General features: G+C 36.4%; 2 pseudogenes; both read left to right on the top strand.

Moving 5' to 3' along the window:
• The first annotated feature begins 1,318 nt into the window (after window positions 1–1,318).
• Gm32416 lies at window positions 1,319–10,058 on the top strand (annotated as a pseudogene).
• Window positions 10,059–10,693: 635 nt separating this feature from the next.
• Window positions 10,694–20,315, top strand: part of Gm32340 — an 84,707-nt pseudogene continuing 75,085 nt past the window's right edge.

Genomic DNA, 20,315 nt, shown 5'->3' with positions numbered 1-20,315 from the left:
AAATTAATATCATTTTATTATAGGCTACGAGTATCCACATGATATTATAATGACCAACCTTCAAAATACCTTCAGTAGATGGAACTCAAGAACTTTTACAGCTTTTTCCACCTTACCTGGTTGGTTTGTGAAAGACCTAAACTTGGATAACAGGGGCAATTCGTCTTAAAGCCCTGGGAGTCAGCTAGAAGCCAGCAGCAAAGTAAGTCCTACACCTTCCTTCAAATACTGTCTCAGTTCCCATTTCCATTTTTCATAAACTATCAATGCATTTTGTCACTTTATTGCTTAGGGGAGGTGCACTGTAGAAAAGAAACCTAAAACAAAATAATACCCTCCAGCTCCAGCTTGAGATCTCTATATTCTGATATCAAGACTGAGGTCGATTATAGGAAGAACATTCCATTTATTCCAGACAGCTAGGCAACATAAGCTGATTTGCCATGACACTATATGCATCAACGTGTATTTGCACACATCTTTTACCTCATTAGAATATTATTTCAAATAGTTTCATGATTAAAGCAGAAAAGGACCCAAGAACTGCATTTAAACTCTTGTATTGCAAGAGACACAGAAAAGTTAAAATCTTAGAGTTGAAAATGATCTATTTCATAGTAAAGTAGAAGTAACCATATTCAACTACATCAGTCTATTATCTAATTTCAGTTCACATGAAAAGCATATTTTTGTGTGTCTTCTACACCTGCATCTGTATTCCAAATAGACCTAATACTTAAGTTCGGGGGAGTTTGAAATCGATTTAACATTTTTTTTTTCAAAAACAGCATTATTTCCCCCATTACTCTTATGTACTCTCTTTATTGCTTTTAAGTTCTTGTTTTTCTATAAATATTGTTGTTGTGTGTTTATATATATATATATATATATATATGAATACATGTGAATACGAACACATACACACACACACTAAATCTCATATATCTTAGTCCATGTCATAATACTTGAGTATTTCAGACCTTACTATTTCATTTTAGACAAATAGCCAGTATGTTCTACACTGAGAAAGACTGTTTAATTTATATTTTTATATGACTCCTTTGTTTACTTTTAATATTTTTTTCAAGTAGCATATGTAAGAAATCATTATTGTTTGATTTTTTTAAAAGAAGTCTTAGAAGAGAAAAATAAACTTTGATCTCAACTTTGAACTTCCACTACTGGAACCATGGTCCAGAGTTTGACAAAATAGTCATGTATATATTCTTATGACAAGCACATACTGCTGATGAGAGAGATGTAACAATGGTTCTTTTAACAGCTCAACAAGAAAACTAAGAATGGGAAGAGCTTCACTATGATATTTGAAGACAATAGAAAACTTACTGATGTGAATAGAAGTGAGGGTAGCTATGAAAACAGATATGATTAGTGAAGCAACTAACCCTATATGTAGCTTAGGGAACTTGCTCAATTAGATATCAGTCATCTTATAATGCAGTGCAACTTAGCATCATCTTGTGAGAATTCCGACTGGATCATGTCTTAGAGAACACTAGATCATTTCTTAGAGACATCTCACAGATAAATAACAGTGCAAAGTACGGAGAAGAAGAATACATAGACACCATAGGTTGCCTAACCCATTACAACAGGGATATTATGCAACTGAAATGTGTTTTTATAAAAGAGCCATGTAAATTAAACTATTCCATTTAATGGTCTCATCTCCTCCTTAGATGCAAAGGAAAGAAGTCAAAAGAAAAAAGACCTTTTTTTGACATCCTGCACTGTGTCCTACCAGGACAAACTGCACTGTACCAAAAGTTAATAGAGGAAAACTCTTTGGTAAAGAGCTGGGTTCCATTTGTCATGAGGGAAAATGGCCCACAGTAATTCGGGTAGGTCTCACATGGTTCATTTCTGGCTCTCCTAAGGACAATCTGATAAAAAAATAAGTGTTGCCCAATCTTTTAGGGTTAACATTACATTGGGATGTGTACTAGAAAAGATTGAGGCACAAAACCAGTTCGAGCTCCTCCTTGTCAATGCCAGACCTTGCACTGCACCTGTGCACAAAATGGCCTGGTTCTCATGAGCACATAGTGCTCTGTGCTGCATAAGGAGTGATAGGAATTTCCCTTTCTTCCTTCCAGGACATCCTATAACTCATTAGAGAGAAAGGCCCCACAACAGAGGGCATATTCATGATATTTCCTAATGAAACATCGTGCAAAGCCTTAAAGGACAAATTTGATTCTGGGGAAGAGGCAGATATAAAAAAGCACTCGGTGCAAGAAGCGGCCCGAATCTTAAAGGTAGGGAAAATCCTTGCATCATCTACCTTCAGGATTCCCCTGAGTATACATGAGTAGTTTCTTCATCATGCATTCCCTCAGTGGTAGCAGATAAATAGAGAAATCTGGTAGGCTCAAAGGTTCCTCGGCTATTCACAACATAAGGAATAGGAACTCAAACAAAGATCCAGTCAGAATGAGCAGTAATATCACTAAGTATCCTTCATTGGATTTTTTATGGCCATGTAGAGGGTCACTTCAAGCATGCATACAAGCATCACCTGATATGCATGCCTAGTCAGATGCATTTGACTACCAGTGTTCTTCATTCTCTGTCTCTGTCTCCTTTTTCTGAGAGACAAGTTTCTCTTCCTCAGTATAGAGGATGTGACTCCTTCACGGTTTTCTTTGCCACATGTACCAAGTAGGAACTCACTATCTGTTTGCCTCTATCTTATGAAATATTGGTACCCAAATGCAGGGCTTTATAGCTGTGAAGCAAGTATTCTTCATCACACTGCCGTACATTCAGCAGCAAAAAAATTATATTTTTATTTTATTATTAAAATTAAAATTCAACTACATCATTTCACTCCTTCCATTCCCTTTGTTTCCCTTCAATCCCCGTCTTCTCTTCTGCTAAGACACATGGACCGTTTTCAATTACTGTTATTACTATATAGATAAAAGTGAGTTCTTAAATATGTTCAAACAACCTAAGGAGTCCATTATCTTTGGTAGTATATGGACTATTTCTGAGCTAACCAACTGTGATTAGCTTACAAATTAGGGGGTTCCCTTAGAGAAACACTAATTTTCTCACTCTTTGTAGTATTTATGTGCATGTATTTAATCTAGAAGTTTGTCTTCACAAGATTTACTGATTCCCACTTAGTGTTACTAACGTGGATGATGCTTTGTTCAGAAATTGTTTTGACAAGCATATTATATTCTTGGACTATCAAAAGTGAAGCCTCTGCCACATTTCTAGGACACCCAGTCTCAAAGCACTTTTCCTGATTCTCTGATGTACAATCTTTCTCACGCTTTTAACCAATGTTTGGAACCCAAGGTTCAGGAGTTAGTTTGTAATATGTATGCAGTGGGGCTTGGAGCCACCAGATGTTTTGTTTTCTATACTTTAAATAGCTGTAGTTGTCTGTGGTAGTCTCTATCCACTGCCGAGAGAAGCTTCTTTGATGTATGGGTAAGGGCTACATTATCTGTAAATATTACCTTAAATATATACGACAAAATTTGGAATCATGCTTGTTTAGTGGAATGCTGATAGGACCTTCTTGAAGAGCCATGACCTCATGTGATCCCATGCTTCCAATAATTTATATGATTTATTGTATATAAATAAATACAACTTATATACAATAGATAATAATTTAGTATGGTTGCCTTTGTTGTACGTATCATAATTGAATATTTCTATCATTTAAAAATGGTATTTGATCTGAGGTATTGATCTCTTAGGTGTACTAGTTTGCTCAGCTGTCTAATAGAGGCACATTGATATAAGAAGAGATTTTTCTGCAATTCAAGCACATCTGAAAATCTGCCCTTAGGTTTCCGGTTTTGATGGAAAAAACTTACTGGGCTTACATATCAGTCAACATTCTACTTTGGAGAAAGTTTGGGAGCTGGGAAGAAGGTTGGAACTAAACTAAATTTATAGTTGACTATGTTTTGAGTAATCTCCATAATTTATTTTTCTGCAAAATATTTCTCACTATATATAAGGAATTTCTTCAAACTATTGAAGGAAGTCTGCTGACTTCTCAATTATACAACCAGTGGCTTGCTGTACCTGCAAAGGTTAATGACAAAGAGAAATTAGCAGCAGTGCAGAGGTAATGGTTGGCAAATTGCATCAACAAAATAGAAGTAATGTTTGCTTACACACATTAGAGACTATATATCACAGAAGTATTCAGTAAAAATACTGACTGACAGAAAAAGGTTGCAATTGTTCACAAACATGTAAGGCATTTTTAAACAGAAGTGTGACTTGGGGAGTCACAGCGGACCATGCTTATGATTATCAGCTTGGTACTCCAGTTAAACCTGTCATTCTCTCCCGAATCTGGGGACACATTTCAAGAAATATTTGGAGCATACACTCTTACTTCCATTATATTCATGAAGGTCCACACATAGCATATAATTACTCTGTCTTCATCATATTTTCAAATTGAGTAAACTTGTTTTAAAATAACTGTCTCTTTGTTCATTCTTACAGAAAAACTCCCAGGACCTAATGCTGTTCTTCTGAGGCAACTTTTTAAAATATTATATAAAATTGCAAGAAATTCTTCTGTTAATCAAATGCCATCTTACAGTCTATCTGTTGGGGTAGCGCCATATATCTTATGCCTTCCTAGATACCACAATAAAATACTGTAAAATGATATTGCTGAAAAGAAATTTAGACATGAACCTTAAGCCTTTGAGAAGCATTTTCACAGAGACAGGAATATAGGATTATCCTGAGATTCTGGGTTATTTTGTTGTTGATCAGGATGGTTTTGGTTTTGGTTTAGTTTAATTTTGTAAAAAAAAAAAAAAAAAAAAAAAAAAGTACACTTTCCAATGAGGCTCTTCTGGAGAGGAAAATCATTGGTGCATTTTACCTAAGTAAAATATAAATGAGTATTTGAGCTCAATGACTCAGTCTCTTGTCAGTTGTGATTTAGAATAATTATCCTTAGATATAAAAATGTTGTGAAATGATAAAAAAAATCCTTGATAATGGGTTCATCAATCAAGACTGAATTCTGATGTAATCAGTGTAGAATGTGTGAAATTCTACTTGTTTTCACAATGGTTTCCTCAACAAAACAAAGGCAATGTAATTTTAATTGTTTTTTTTTATCAGATATGGTCATTATAACTCCTGATTAGTGTGATTAAATATACCCTTGCTATCATGATGTTGGTTATGACTGGTTTAGAGAAATTATAGGGTACACTTTTGTATTGGAGCTGCCTTTCAAATACTACAGTAAAATATTGAAACTTCTACAGTATTGGGATCAAATGATTATTTTGATTCCCAGTATTTGAGTTTCTGATTAATTATGAACTGACCAACTGCCCTGAAAGGAATATATTGTAGGGCAGCCTAACTGAGAAAGAATATTCCTCGTATTGTATAGGATCAAATATCAGAAGGAAAAATAGGGTTCCAAAGAACCTGCCATTGGAGATCTAGTTTCCTCCAAATAGGCATTATTTCAAATACCTCCCAACACAATAAACCTGAGGATCAAGCATTACCATTATCTGCACTGAGCTGTCAGAATGTTACTGTTCAGATGAGTTTGCCTATCTCTTGCTTTTAAGTCAGTCCATGGGAAATTTCAGGAGGACTGTGCCCACATTCAGACATCATCTTCCCTCCTTAGTTGAGCCTTTCTATAAGCATCCTACAAATGTGCACAGGCAAGAATACATCAAAGACAACCAAAATTACTCACGTGGACACTATGTGTCACATACTGGCAATCACAAGGTGAAAACTGCAAATGATTCCTCTTATATAGTATTGCACTGTGATGATCGCACTTGAACATCTGATCTCTCAATAACCTCTTAAATTTCTAAAAAAAAAAAAAAAAAAAAAATCCTACTCCTATATTTTATTACAACTAACCCTTCCTCAGAAATTTGAACTACATATTTTAAGCCACCAAGACTCATAAGTAAAATGTGATTTTCAACCATGGAAAATGACAGAGACCCTCTGTGTTTGTCCCATTTTGTCACAGATTTCCTTGGTAACATTTATGATTGAAAACTGTCCAAGAAATTTTGGAAGAGACATGGTTTCAGTTTGTTATGAAACATCACCATTTCATCCACAAGGAGCAAAGACCTCATGTTCCCAGAATCCATCTAACACCAGGAACATAAAAGAAACAGAACATGGACTCAGCAGCTGCCCCAGTGGAAGGACATGCACCCTTGGCCACTATGCACTGCTGATAAATCCAGCTGCTCCTCTTCTCTATGAGGTCATCACAGGTGTGTATAGATGTTCTACTACCATAACTTAAATATTGAGTCATTTATCACTGAAACTATGAATTATGACAAACAGCAATGAAGAAATTACTAAACGATGTGAAGGGAAACTTCACCTGTGGGTCATAGATAATTCCCCATTGTAAGAAATTGCCTCCAAAATTTGGTATCTCTTTCCACTGGTCCTGAACTTATGTAAGAGGTAAATCTCAGAAATGATATTAAGTAATTAACTAAGGATATGTCACTTACTTTGATATATTGAGTATTAATTTGCATGTATATAGTACATAAAACAGTAATTCAATACCAAATTGGGTTTTCGCTATGTAAAAGCTCTGGCTGTCCTTAAACTTCCTTTGTGCATCAGGCTGCCCTCAAACTCACAGAGATACTCTTGGCTCAGATTCTAAGATCTGGGTATAAAGACACATGCCAACATGCCTTTATAATTCTAATAATAGCCTTAGAAAGACTTATAGTCTCATATAACTCTTATAACAGAGAATAATATTCCTATATGGCACACATAGACACTATGATCTCAGATTTGAGTTCTCAGTTTGGGGTTGGGGGAATCAAAGATTTTAAAAGAAGTTTAGTCATGCAAGTTTTGTTGTGAGGTGCAGACACTGATGTTAACAGTTGCCTATGGTTGTTCAGACAAAAAGCCACACAGGTGTACTTAAATCATGGTGCTATTTTATTGCTTGACTCTAATACCTATATGCATAGCCTTCAAGGCAAACACAGAATTTACTTTGTATACCAGAAGTATGGGTCATACACAGCTAGATATCCAATGCCTTATAAAGCAATGTCATTATTATAAATGTTGTGATACTGATTAGTTATTTTCTATGTATTTGTGGTGATATTTTTGGTGATGCATAAGGCATTCATGATATAAAGTGTGAAGGGCATGCAAGGGCTAAATGGATTCATTTACAACAAATAATGATTTTCATTCTTTAGTAGATACAGAGAAACAAGAAGGCGATATATATACAACTCACCAAGCACCTTCTCAAACTCCACCAGTACCAATAAAAAAACCCAACTATTTTCTAAATTTCCACCCGTTGTTTGCTTGGACAGAATGCTACCTGCTCCAGTATTTGTGAGTTTCATTTTGGGTTTCTACAGCTGTCTTATTTCACATAATTTCTGTGAACCTTTGTTCTAATTAAATTATTTCATCAAACTGATGAATATATAGATAAACTATTCAGAATAGTAAGATACTTTTAAAATAGAAATGAATCCAACTGAGGTTTGAGTCTTCTAATTTAAAGAAAAATGAAAGAAAGAGAAAAGAAATAGCATCCCCATGTTTTGCACCGATTTCAGCAAAAACCCAAATTCATCAGCTTGTTTGACAAAATGGATCGTTGGAAGTGACCCGCGGATTCTCCAGGTATCAATTATTTCAGCTGTGTTTTGACTCCATAGTACTCTAGAGTCTCCGTTAATATCATTGCCTCTGAGATTACTCAATCTTATAATTAAAAATATTAATAGAATTTTATTTGATGTTATCAATTAATTAGATATACACTTGTTCTTTTCTATATATTGATCTTTTTATACTACTGGACTATGTAAATTTGCCACCTAATATGGCTTAGTCTATTTTAAATATGCTATGAGATTTCCACTGGAAACACTCTGTCTTAGTCAGGGTTTCTATTCCTGCACAAACATCATGACCAAGAAGCAAGTTGGGGAGGAAAGGGTTTATTCGGCTTACACTTCCATACTGCTGTTCATCACCAAGGAAGTCAGGACTGGAACTCAAGCAGGTCAGAAAGCAGGAGCCGATGCAGAGGCCATGGAGAGATGTTCTTTACTGGCTTGCCTCCTCTGGCTTGCTAAGCCTGCTCTCTTATAGAACCAAGACTACCAGCCCAGAGATGGTCCCACCCACAAGGGGCCTTTCCCCCTTGATCACTAACTGAGTAAATGCCTTTCAGTTGGATCTCATGGAGGCATTTCCTCAAATGAAGTTCCTTTCTCTGTGATAACTCCAGCTGTGTCAAGTTGACACAAAACTAGCCAGTACAATTGACCCCTTGTCAACTTGACACACAAACACATCACTAGTAAGCCTCAGCCCTTACATTCTTATTCATCCCCAAGATCTAAATAACTTTAGAAGTCCCACAGTCTTTACATATTCTTAAAATTTCAATTTCTTTAAAATATCCATCTCTTTTAAAATCCAAAGTCTTTTTACAATTAAAAGTCTCTTAACTGTGGGCTCCACTAAAACAGTTTCTTCCTTCAAGAGGGAAAATATCAGGGCACAGCCACAATCAAAAGCAAAAGTCAATCGCCAACCGTCCAATGTCTGGGATCCAACTTACGATCTTCTGGGCTCCTCCAAGGGCTTGGGTCACTTCTCCAGCCATGCCCTTTGTAGCACACGTGTCATCCTCTAGGCTCCAGATGCCTGTACTCCACTGCTGCTGCTGCTGCTCTTGGTGGTCATCTCATGGTACTGGCATCTCCAAAACACTGCATGACCCCTTCAGTCCTGGGCCATCAATTGCAACTGAGGCTGGACTTTCACCAATGGCCTTCCATGGCCTCTCATAGTGCCAAGCCTCAGCTGCTCTGCTCAACTCCTTCATGCCTTCAAAACCAGTACCACCTGAATGACCCTTACACATTACCAAGTCCAGCCACAGCACAAGGTACAACTTTGGCTATATCTGGAACACAGCCACTGTGCTCTCAGAAAACACTTCCCAGAAGATGTCACCTCAATGATGCTGGTCTCTTCTTAATCACCGCTAATTTCTTAGCTCCAGCTAACCAGCATCAATAGTCCCAGTAATGCAAAGTTTTTGCTTTAGTAGTTCTGGTATCTTGTTAATCACAGCTGATTCTTCAGCCCCAGCTAACCAGAACTACAGAATCTTCACAATCAAAACAGGAATGGCCCTGAAAAGAGTCTTTAATTTTCCCTCTGAAATTTCACACACCAGAGCTCCATCTTCTGCAGTGTTCTCAACATTATCTTCCAAGCTCCTACACAACATCTGACAGAGCTCTTAACAACGGATGGATCTTCAAGCCCAAAGTTCCAAAGTCCTTCCACAGTCCTCCCCAAAACATGGTCAGTTTGTCACAGGAATACCCCACTCCACTGGTACCAATTTGTCTTAGTCAGGGTTTCTATTCCTGCACAAACATCATGACCAAGAAGCAAGTTGGGGAGGAAAGGGTTTATTCGGCTTACACTTCCATACTGCTGTTCATCACCAAGGAAGTCAGGACTGGAACTCAAGCAGGTCAGAAAGCAGGAGCCGATGCAGAGGCCATGGAGAGATGTTCTTTACTGGCTTGCCTCCTCTGGCTTGCTAAGCCTGCTCTCTTATAGAACCAAGACTACCAGCCCAGAGATGGTCCCACCCACAAGGGGCCTTTCCCCCTTGATCACTAACTGAGTAAATGCCTTTCAGTTGGATCTCATGGAGGCATTTCCTCAAATGAAGTTCCTTTCTCTGTGATAACTCCAGCTGTGTCAAGTTGACACAAAACTAGCCAGTACACACTCATTTACTGTACAGCATCTATTTTATCCCTATGAGTGTGCCAGGATTTGTGCTGCATGTGAACAAGTTTAGACATGTAAGAATTACTGTCCATTCCTTGGGTATTTTAGAGCAGAATTTTCTGTTATCAATAACTCTAATCATGTAATATATTGAAGAGAGAAAATACGGAGTAAATCTGTGTATGGTCATCTTTTTTACAGAATGAAACCATGGAAGAATAATTGAAATTTGCTTGGGTTCTTACATGAGACAGCATCTTTAGATATAGATAGTGGAAAATAAGAAGTCACAGATGTAGGAAATAAAATTCTCAGAAGTAGGCCGGGTGTGGTGGCACATGCCTTTAATCCCAGCACTTGGGAGGCAGAGACAGGAAGATTTCTGAGTTCGAGGTCAGCCTTGTCTACAAAATGAGTTCCAGGACAGCCACGCTATACAGAGAAACCCTGTCTCAAAAAACAAAACAAAACAAAAACAAACAAACAAACAAAAAGTCTCAGAAGAATAGGGGAAAAAAAGTTTCTCATAAATAACAACAGTTCAAAATAGCTAGTCCACCACATAACGTAAAATAAGTTATGAGAGAGTTAGATGTTGCTGTCTGTCCAGTACAAACATGAACTTCTTTTCCTTCTGTCCAAAAAAATAGAGCAGCACTTTAACTTTTGCCAGATATTGCCATCCTAACCTCACGTCAAATAATGATTTAGCCTAACCTACTTCTAAATAGTCTACTGTCCTTAACTTACCAGGGAGCAGCAGTAACTCTAGAACAAATATCATTGTTTTACTTTTATTTGAGCCATGATCTGAGTTTGTCTTTCAGTAAAGTGTGGAACTATGACCCCAGACATCAAGAGAAAAGATAAGGCTCTGAGAGTAGGCATGTTATATAACAATAGACAAAGGTACTGAATGCTCCCTCCTTGGCCCTCCTGTTTGCCAAGTGTGTCTGTCTCTCATTGCCAGAAACCTGGGACTACATAATAGAGAATAAAGAGAAGATCAGTAACTGAAGGTGGACATGTGTAGTGAGAGCATTTTAAAAATAGATGAAACTCTGGGGATATTCCATTCTCCTGATTTGTTGTCCTTGGTACAACATGAAAGTTAATTGTGGTATTTCATGAACAAAGACACTTTTCTGTCCTTCAAAAAAGCTGCTGCCTACAATTAGTTTAAATACTTGAAATTTACACATTTTAAGGAATGGATGTGAAACTGTGAGACCTTCTCACATGTAAAACAGGGTGCTCAAGTATGAACATTCATCACTATTTCAGGTGGTCCTGTACACAGACATGTATAAGTATATTGTAACTTAACTCCCTGTGAACTGAAAGTACCAATTCACAAAATTATACAATCAGAATGAGATATTTTCTGGCCCTGCCGTTTTTTATTTTTATTTCTTTATTTTTATTAGATATGTTCTTCATTTCCATTTCAAATGCTATCCTGAAAGTCCCCTATGCCTTCTCCCTGCTCTGCTCTCCAATCTACCCACTCCAGTTTCCTGGCACTAACATTCCCCTGGACTGGCCCTGCCATTTTTTGACGGTTGCTTATTTTCAGGAAGAACACTTGGGTTTTTATTTCTTTGTTTTGTTGTTTTTTTATAGTTACTGTTTTTTTTTTACTGTTATTATTTTTATTATCCATTTATTTATTTATTTGTTTGTTTGTTTATTTATTTATTTATTTATTTAGTCATTTTACATCTTGGATGCTGCCCTCAACCTCTTTACCCTTCACAGAGTCTCTTGCCTTCTCCTCTGAGCAGGTTAGGGTTCCCTGGGTTGTGCTCACACCCTGGCACATCAACTCTCTTCAGCTTAGCGCATAACATATCATTTCATTCTGAGGCCAGTTGGTGAAGGGTTTCCACAGATGGTCAAGAGCTTTAGGGATAGCCCACTCCACATGTTGTGGCACCCACATTTAGACTGAGCTGCATATTTCCTACAAATAGTGCATAATGCAGCTTATATGCTTTTTGGTTGGTAGTCAGTCCTTGGTAGCTCCCAATGGTCCAGATTAGTTGACCTTGTTGGTCTTCCTGTGTTGTCCCTATCTCCTTCAGGGCCCTGAATCCTTTCCCCAACTCTTATTGAAATAAGAGGCCCTGAGCTCCATCCAATATTTGACTGTGGGACTCTATCTGTTGTAGTCAGGTGCAGGGTGAAGCCTCTCAGAGAGCACTTATGATGGGCTCCTATCAGGATGTCCCCCATAGAATCTGGCCTCTTTTGAGACAGACAGAGCTTCATGCTGTGAAGCAGTGTGAAGGTAGTAGTAGTGTGGACTGGAAGCCAGGAAAGGCAATTAAAACTGACAGTAGGGCTATTTCATTAATACTGCAGCCAGAATTCTGCTACTTTGATTCTAGACTTATGAAGAACACATGAGTTCCTGCCTATAGTTTTCACTTCTGAGCCAAGATTCTGGGACATATTGGGAATCTACTAAGGAAGTAGAGTATCAACCAGTAGTTCTTAGCTTTCCTAGTCCTATGAAACTAATGTAGCTCATCATGCTGTGGCCACACCAAACCAGGACATATTTTGTTATTTCATGAATGAAATTTTGCTACTATTATGAATTATAATATGTAATGTATGGAATATCTGATATGCAGAATATATGACATGTGAAAGCCAAAATGATTGTGACACACAAGTTGAGAATCACTGGTCTAAACTGCCATTTTTAAACAAAAATGTTTCTCAACTACTTTCTACAATGTACTTTGACCATTAATTTTCTTGTGTGTGTTTGTGTGTGTGTTTTTTTTTTTCATTAAAACGGATTGTATTAGAAGTATAGATGGAAGCTTGTTTTCTTTAGATTTATATGAAAATTGACTTAGTGTCCTTGATGAAGAATTTCTGATTGGAAAATTTTGTGCTATGCAAAGGTGATGATAGAGTAAACACTTGGGGAACTGCACAAAGGTAAAAGCATTGATTTGAAGGTACAGAGGTTTGATTTTCTGGCTTTCTTTCTCTCTTTCTTTCTTTTTTTCTTTCTTTCTTTCTTTCTTTATTTATTTACTTATTTATTTATTTTTGGTTTTTTGGTTTTGGTTGGTTAGTTGGTTGGTGTTTGTTTGTTAGTTTGGTTAGTTGGTTTTTCAAGACAGGGTTTCTCTGTGTAGCCCTGGCTGTCCTGGAACTCTGTAGACCAGGCTGGCCTCAACTCAAAAATCTGCCTGCCTCTGCCTCCCAAGAGCTGAGATTAAAGGCGTGAGCCACCACCACCCAGCTCAAGGTCCATAGCTTTGTAATTACAGGATTAAAAACTGGAATGATCTCCCATGCCAAGAGATTTTCTCAGACATGAATAGTCACATTATAAACTGCAAAAGGGTTGTAACGTGTGTAATCCCACCACTTCAGAATCCTCTACATTATAACTATCATGGTTTGGAAGACAGTCTATGCTACTCAGTTGGTGCCGGTCAGCCTAGAGTACTGGCTTGAGTTCCTGTGTGAGACAAATTAAAATATTATGTATGTATAATACCTCTGGGTTAATTACATCCTAATGGTATTGTAAATATTGCACATGTTAAATATATGCCAGTGATTAGAACATAAGGATATTACTAAGTTTGTCTTTCTCAACAATAACTACCTAGAGAATTCTGGGTCAGGTATAGTTTTGACTTCTTCGAGTCATTTTCCTGTACTATACTCCATAGAATGATCTCTTAAGTAACTGGAACTTTGAGCTCGCATTTCTACCCAGGATTCCTGCAACTCTGCCTTACCTATAGCAGAAGCTTTCATAACTACATTGCACAGGGACACTAGTGTGCTTTCGGGTCCTTGCGTTCCAGAGTGTCACAAGATTGTTACATGGATTCATACTACATTAGATACTAAATATGTCCCCTTGGTGACTGGAAACCTGGTTCACTGTTTAACAGTAATATGTTTCTATACACAAAACACACATGACTTGCAACATTCTTCATTCATTTTATTTCCAGGGAACCTGACACCTCGCTCTGGATTCTGTGTGTAGCAATTATGTTGTGTAGTACACCGAAATCCATATGTAATTTTTTTTTAATTTCCCATAATTTTATAAGGAGAATTGATTTGCAGAAAATATTTTATGCAGTACTTTAGCTATATATTCTTACTTCTTTTGAATTCTGATTATCTCTGTGCTGGTCTACAAAACATTTACCCCACCTTTCTTTATATTCAGAGTTTTGTAAGTTACATTACATATAAGACAATCAACAGTCAAATTCTTCTTTTTCTATGTTTAGCATCCTACTCAAGATGCCACAAGCAAACTACCTGCTGCTCAAGGAGCTGGTCTGAGTGGTTTTAAAAATTAAAACCTCTACCAGGAATCACCTAGACTCCTACATCTTATCTGTCCGCATTTCCCCACATGTGTTGTGGGACCCAACTTGTAGTAACTCGTTATTTGGGAGTGACCACTCAAAAAAGATAAGGGGATCTGATTTTTCCCTTTGGGAACAAAGTCCTCATGGTGATCCAGGAATTGGGAACACCTCTGAATTTTACTGCTGTTAAAGGACACTGTAGGACTGCATTCCACTGGAGTGGGAGATGCATTGATTTAGTTCTGGAAGGATTGGGAAGGGAGATTGTTTATGTAGTTTCAAGTAAGGGAATAATTTTTTTGTTCTTTCATTCTTTTCTTTTCCTTTGCTTCCTTTCAAATATTGATTTTAGATATTGATGTTTTAGCCTATAATATGTTGTGTGTATAATGTTATTCCAGGAAGACTACAGTGCAGTTGAAAAAAATCCTGATTACCCTGTGTTTTGTTTGTTTGTTTTCCATTATATCCATATTTTGGAGCATATAATGGTTATGCTTCATAGTGGTGAAACTATTATAATTATGAAATATCACCCCAACTGCATTGCTGGTAATATCACATTGTATAAAATTATACATATAATTTTATATATACATGTATATATTGTATATATATATACATATATAATTTAAATATGTTATATAATGAATAATGTTAAAATGTAGTGTATGTTATATAATATACTTTCTGTTATTTTAGCGTTAACTCTTACTTATAGAAAATGGAATAGGTTATATTTGCATAATTTCAGGGACAGTCTTATGTACCTCAGGTTTTCTGTAGCTCTTAATTGTACTGTAAGGGCATATGCGTTAATATTTTTCATTACTTTAATTATTTACTTTATATCCTGATAGCTTTACCCTCCTCTAAGTCCCATCCTCACAACCTTCTCCACCCTCTATTTAATTTTAATTTAAAACTTTTCTCAATTTTTAATTTATTTTTAAATCTTGGTTGGAAGTTACCAGAGGGGAGGGTCTATATGGAAGAACTGGAAAATGAATATTACTGGGTTACATGATGAGAAATTTACAGAGAAACAACAAAGAACATACATTTTGGAAAGGAGAAAATACCGACAAAAAAAAAAAAGACAGCAACAAAAGAGAAAAGAAAACAATGGTATATTTTAACGAGTAGTTTCCATAAATAAGGTTCACAGGATGGAAGTCTTGGTGGTGTTTCTCACAATGGAGTAGCATAGGTCATGGAATAGCTTGTTCAATTTAGAAACTGTCTTGATTTGCTACTATTGTTAAAATGAAATATTGATGAAAAGCCACTTATGGAGGAAAGGTTACACTTCATGATATATTTCTAGTTACCAGTTAACTGCTGAGAAATGTCAAGGCCCAAACTGAAGCAGGGCAGGAACCTGGAACCTGGAGGCAAGAACTGAAGCAGAACCTGAATAGGAGTGCTGCCTCCTGGACATTACCTCATCTTTCTTTGTCTGAAAAATAGCTCAAAAGTGTGACCATCATAGAGATCTGGAGCATACAAATTCCATTGTTAATCAAGACAGTATCCAATAGACTTCCCTACACAACAGGTCAGTCTGGTGGAAGCATTTTCTCAACAACTATTTCTCTTCTCACCAACTTCTTCTCTTAGTCATTTTTCTATTGCTTTAATAAAACACCAGGACTAAGGTAACTCATAGAAATAAATGTTTATTTGGGACTTAGAGCTGTAGAGAGATTACAGTCCTTCAAAGTCATGACAGAGGAGCATGGCTGCAGGAAGAGGAGCATGGCTCTCATCTTAGGCAACAAACATGAAGCACAGAGAGTACACTGCAAATGACACCTGGCTTCAGTAAACATAAATTCTAACCAATGGCATACTTCCTCCAGGAAACCAAGCCACTTAAAACACTTAAAAGGTGTCACAAAAATGGTATCGTATATTGTGATGCCTGGAATAAGACCAGCATCCCATGCAAACTGTCACAGTGAAACTCCACCTCCTCCTCACATCATGGCAAATAATCACCAATTCAAGAAACCCTTTGAAGTCATTAATTTGATCCACACATGGTTATTTTGGCAGCATATCAGCTCTGATATCTTACCTTGCTTTAGTAGTTCCTCCATTTTTTTTGCAATATGTATGAAATTTTAACCAGGTTAAGTTAATTGCAAAGAACTTAGAGTCTCCATTTCACAGAGGATTCGTTTCACAAGTTCATATTTGCTCGTAGTAACTGCTATTTTCCTCAACATTTATATTTCAATTTTTTATTGATTTCAATTTTGTAAACTCTGTAAAATGACAGAGGATCTTGTTTTTGCCTTGTTGTTACAGATGTCAATTATCCAAATCATGATTGACAACTATGTAGATATATTTGGCAAAGATGACAATATCATTTGCAATGATAATCAAAAGAGGTCAGATGACATAAAGTCTTCAGCAAATACTGCTGGTAAGTCACTTATTATGAAAAAAAGCCATAGATAGCCTCACTGGGAAATGTGAATACTGAAGAATTAAAGATTTTATCTGCTGCTCCTCAGGAGAAAGGTTCTACACCTTAAGAGAAAATTTAATTAGTCATTAACTGGATAGAAGGTTGATATCATTCCCTGATTTCATAAATTTGTAAATATCAGAGCACCACTGGTGCATATCATATTAGAGTACAGGAAAAGTTTTTTTTTAAACAATACTTAAATTATATAGGAATATATGTAATACATAGGTATGCCCATAGAAACAGACATATACATACTCACATACATATATTTGATATATGTATGATAGAGAGACTCCTTATTTAACCTGTGTAAGAATTCCAGAATATTACCTGCTGTATTTCTCACCTTTCTTCCCATGGTCTATAAGTCTTGAGGGATAACTTAGATATGAAATTACTTTTTAAAAGATCACTTAGAAACAATTATTTGTTTTAAAATTCCATTAAACATACTACAAGATTTAACCATGTACCAATATACTTTATTATCCTTGAACAACAAAAAAAAGATATTTGTTTAATTTTATTTGAGAAATAATCTTGTCAAATGCTTAGCTGATCCACTACAACAAATATATGTGAAAAATCATAAAGAGGATAAAACATACCTGATTTAACAGGTAACAGCATTCAAACTCAGATACATTGTTAACTCAAGTAAATCTTTGTGCAGAGTTCTGAATATATGCTGACAAACTAGTCTTATTTAAAGTGGGGTGAATCTATCATTTGAGACTGTCTAATGGTGACATTTTTATGTTTCATTTAGCAGGGGACAACTAAACAACTGCAACATATAACTTCCCACAACAGAAACTTCTTCATGACTAAAGAAGGTATCAGTCATTCTATTTCAATGTTCCCTTCTACCTCCCACTTAACCATAGCAGAAAGGATTATTACAAGGAACAACTTCAGTTTTATATTTAGCCATATTATTTGTTACAAATAGTTTCATTCACTATATTTATTTTTACATTGTGTATTACATACTCTTATCTATTATAATAAATGGTATAAAATTATGTTATTGCTTAGACTCCATTGTGCCTGACTCATGATTCCCCAATGACTTTGGAAAATGGTATTTTCAGTATTCTCCTCTACATCTGTTACTCAGGTACTTGTGTTCATGTGACAGATCCACTAGAATAGCTTTATTAATTTTTTCTTCCAAAGTATAATCAAAATGACATTCTAAGTACTGGTCAATAAATGAAAGTTGGGGATTTATCTGAACAAATTCTTCCAGATTCTCACCATAAAACAGTCCTCATGGTTAAGAATCAACTATTTAGTAGTACAATATAAATCCAACTCTCTACTGTGCATTGTATTAACATTTTTAAAAATAAATTATACTCCTATTTCTGTGAAAAGGAATTATAGAAAATTATTTACGTTAGGAAAAGTAGCTCATTAATTGAGGATTCAATATACCATCATATAGCAGTTCTGATGTCAGTAGTTTGTCGGGACTAAAGTCTCTCACATAGTTGAGAAGCAGAGGACAATGAATGTTCATATTCAGTAAGCTTCTTTTTATACATTCCAGGAACCATGAAATTAGTAGTACAACCCAGTTATATTGTTAGTTTGTCCACACTAGTTGCTTAAGCATTGACAGAAACTAACAACATTAAATAGTTCAGAGATAATTCTAAATAAAATTCCAAACAATCAAAAATAATCATCAAACAAGATTAGTTAGAGGTGAATCACATTTTTAAGAATATATGAATGTTCAAAGTCCTTAGTGATCAGAGGAATGCAAATCACAATGACCCCAAGATTCCACCTTCCACCAATCAGAATGGCTAAGATCAAAAACTCAGGTGACAACAAATGTTGTTGAGAATGTGGAGAAAGAAGAACACTCATCTGTAGCTGGTGGGATTTCAAACTGGTACAACCACTCTGGAAATCAACCTGGAGATTCCTCAGAAAATTGGAAATAGATCTACCTGAATATCCAGTAACACCACTCTTGGGAATATACCCAAAGGATGCCCAACCATGCCACAGACACACATGTTCCACTATGGTGGCTTTGTGATAGCCAGATGCTGGAAACAGCCCAGATATCCCACAACAGAAGAAGGAATGGATACAGAAAATGTGGTTCATTTATATAATGGACTACTCGGCTATTAAGAATGAGGACATGCTGAGTTTTGCAGGGAAATAGATGGAACTAGAAAATATCATTCTGAGGGAGGTAACTCAGGCCCAAAAAGACATGAATGGTATATATTCACTAATAAGTGAATATTAGCTGAAAAAATAAAGTACAAAATACCCAAGATACAGTCCACAGAACTCAAAACGGTCAACAAGCTGAAGGTCCCATGTGAGAATGCCTCAGTTCCTCTTGGGAGAGAGAAGAAAGCAATCACGAATGGGAAGGGAGAGACAAACCTGGGAGGGAAAGTGGACAGGGGAGATAGTGGGGGGAAAAAGAAAAGCTGATCTGGGTTTTGTAGTTTGGAATTAACAGATATTCCTAGCGTGTTGTTCAGTAGTGAACAAAAGATACCTGTGTCAAAAAGAGATAGGAAAAGGGCAAATATTAGACTCTGTCCTCTAACATAAATAAGCTCAAAACTCTAATTATATTGACAGTTGCACATGCATCTCATATACTCAGAAACCCACATAGGTACAGAGTGTATTTATTATAGTACCTCTCTTCATGAACTGAGACCTTGATCTCAAAGTCAAATATTCTTTGTTCATCGTTTGTCTCCCTAGAAAGGGTCTGTGGTTCAAATTTGTGATGTGGAAGTCACAGAGAAAACCTCCAGTAAAGAAATTCATAGCTACCACTTATTTATACGACCCACCTAATCTCCCATTAACATAAATTCTAAATGTTTATTACTATTGTTATTTTAAATTTTATTGAAAATTGAATTATAGCATTGTGAGCTCTCTTTCCTCACTTCAGTCCACTGCACACGCCCCATTCTCAAACTTGTTGCTTTAATATTGTTATATGTTTGCTTATTTGTTTATGTTGTGGCTATAAAAATATGACAACAACTTGAGTTCACCTTTCTCTGTTTATGGTTTCCAAGGAAAACAGTCTGTATTGGACAAACCATTAGAGTATTACTTATAGAAATGGCTAATATTCTGCCTGTTATCTTTAGTTGCCTATAATTTTTGGCATATTAATTATGACCACTGCATTAACATTGCATTGATATTGCCATTATTATGGGTTTGCATCCATTTTTCTGAGATTTCACAACAACCTTTCAGGTATGCCAGCTCTTAGTCTTAGTAACCCCACTTCTGAAAAGTTCCCTGAGGTATAGACACTGCTGCTATGATGTGCATGTATTCGTTGGTGCAGCATTTTCCACAATCCACTGATCTCTTCATTGTGTCCAGTTTTTGCTTTCTCTGATGGTCCCGATTTCCTGTACAAAGAGCTTCTTTGATGAGAGTTGATGGCTTACCTTGTTTGTGGGTATAGGAATAATATTTAGGGGCTGGAGAGATGGCTCAGCGGTTATGAGTACTGACTGCTCTTCCGAAGGACCTGAGATCAATTCCCAACAAACACATGGTGTCTCAAAAACATCCATAATGAGATTGGATGCCCT

The sequence above is a fragment of the Mus musculus genome, chromosome 3 (assembly GCF_000001635.26).
Source record: "Mus musculus strain C57BL/6J chromosome 3, GRCm38.p6 C57BL/6J".
Classification (NCBI taxonomy): Eukaryota; Metazoa; Chordata; class Mammalia; order Rodentia; family Muridae; genus Mus; species Mus musculus.
This window is presented reverse-complemented; position numbering and strand designations above follow the sequence as displayed.